The sequence below is a fragment of the Camelus dromedarius genome, chromosome 32, assembly GCF_036321535.1.
Source record: "Camelus dromedarius isolate mCamDro1 chromosome 32, mCamDro1.pat, whole genome shotgun sequence".
Taxonomy (NCBI): Eukaryota; Metazoa; Chordata; class Mammalia; order Artiodactyla; family Camelidae; genus Camelus; species Camelus dromedarius.
Genome location: NC_087467.1, coordinates 20,058,301 through 20,060,500, shown reverse-complemented (window position 1 = coordinate 20,060,500; position 2,200 = coordinate 20,058,301). Strand labels below are relative to the sequence as shown.

Genomic DNA, 2,200 nt, shown 5'->3' with positions numbered 1-2,200 from the left:
TCTTGCCCCTTTGAACTCACAATGGGTGTCTTCCTGCAAGACCTACATTTTTATGCTGATTCATTGCCATCTAGTGGTCATTTTAAAAATGAGTTTTACATAAAATACTAGGATGACATAGCATCATTTTTAACAGTGGGGGAGTTGGTCCTCAGTTGCTGTTGAAAAAAATAACATGATTTGCAGTAAAAAGGAAACTAACCGCTCGCTTCGCGGCAGCACATATACTAAAATTGGAACGATACAGAGAAGATTAGCATGGCCCCTGCGCAAGGATGACACGCAAATTCGTGAAGCGTTCCATGTTTTTTACACAAACCGTTATGGTAGCTTACAGAGAAAAAAATGTGGCAATGAGTGTGTATATGTCCATGTATGACTGAAAAATTGTGCTGAACACTGGAATTTGACACAACATTGTAAAATGATTATAAATCAATAAAAAATGTTAAAAAAAAAGGAAACTAACCAAAGTAAATACCTATAAAGAGAAATACATTTTAATTTTTACATTCTTGAGGTGAATGACTAACACAGTGGATGAGTTTTGCTATGGCTTTATAAAATCTCATCTATAAAAACTGACCTAAATAATCAGATTAAATCTCTGCGTAGGCTGCTTAGGGAAATAGAAGCTTTCTCTAAAACCGTTTTTTCAGCCTTGCTCTAAAGATTGCTAGGGACTGTCTCTGTTCTAATTACAATATTTACAATGCAGATTAACAGTTGCAGTGTGCTCCTCTTCATGAAATTAAAAACAACCATACGCATCCTCATTTACATACATTCTTCTCCAAAACAGATGAACTCTGACTCATCTTTGGTAACAATGGTAAGATTTATAAACTTGAAGGTGGATTAAAGGAAATCAAAGCATTGTCCATCAAAAGAAAAAATTTTAGGTATTGTAAATACTAATTTAGTGTATTTCAGTTTAATATTTATTGAGCTTCTGGAAATTCCTGTAATAGATTCAAATATGGACTCTGCAGTTTCTTGGCTTCAAGTTGTTTAGAATCTAGAGCCAGGAGATTGGCAAATACACGTTAAGGCAAAATTCAGAATGTGATATAAGAGAATCTGTCCAGTATATTTGGAAATGGGTATAGTCCAGGATTAAAATCCTCAAGACACACACTAGCTTGCTAGTTTCAGCGGCCAGGTCCTGGGAACTTCGTGACACCAAAGAGTTCTCAGATAAATTGAAATCAGCTACCTAATTAGTGGACCAGTAGGGGAGTTAAAGTTGCTTTGGGGTTAAAATGGGTACCTTTGGTGACCACGGTGCAGCCTTGCACCTGTTGTTCCAGCCTGAACCATCAGAAGGAGAGTCCTGTGAATGTCAGAATTGGGTGTGTCTTCCCGTCTACGCTGCCTGCAGGTTAAATGAATCTTGCAAGGAGGGAACATAAAATGAAGCCGATTCCAAAAATACACTTAATTTCAACATTATGTGGCTTGGAAGAAAGGAAGGAAAAGAAGTCTTCTACTTGCTGTTAAGTGTAGGGATACAATGGGGGGTCGCCAGCCAGGCACCCAGGGTCCTTTCTTTTTGAAACTTAATAAGCCTCATCACGACTCAGAGGTAGATTTTTCCCATCAGCAGGTCTCTCTTGTGCTTCTTAATCTTCTAACTGTGAATTGTGACCGTGTCTTCCTTTCCTCAGGAAAGGCCAGCATGGAATGCATCCCTTGGCCCATGTGGAAAATTAAAGTGATAAAATCACCAACACAAGGTGCAGAACTCCAATATATATAAATGTCAAGTGAGCCTTTAAAAAAGCCAGGCTTTTGATGAGGGACGAAGCTCCCCAGGATGTGGGTTCTCAGCACGGGGTCTGTTGGAAGGCACTAACAGGATGGTGCTGGAGGGCCCCCACCGACCCCAAAGCCAGAGTGCTCGGGTTCAGACAGGATGGGCTCCCATGACCCTGGGCACGTTCCTCAGCCCTTCTGCCTAGATTCGCATTATCTATAAAGAGGGCCAGTAGTAGGACTTCCCTCACAGGATTATTCCAAGGATAGAAGGGATGAAGACATAGAAGGCATTCAGCATAGTGCCTGGAACAGAGTCCCTCAATAAGCATTAGGCCTTATTATTGCTTATTTACAATGAAATTTTGAATTGGCTTTCAACAATTCTGTGTAAAAGTATTTGTCAAGTGACTCTTACATGCAATATATATTACGTAGAAGAAGA

At 39.7% G+C, this 2,200-nt stretch overlaps 1 non-coding gene across 1 annotated transcript; it reads left to right on the top strand.

The window, feature by feature from the left end:
- Positions 1-205: 205 nt before the first annotated feature.
- On the top strand, positions 206-310 carry LOC116148846 (U6 spliceosomal RNA). The gene has a single exon (XR_004132444.1). It is a non-coding gene; the product is annotated as a U6 spliceosomal RNA (small nuclear RNA).
- Positions 311-2,200: the final 1,890 nt, after the last annotated feature.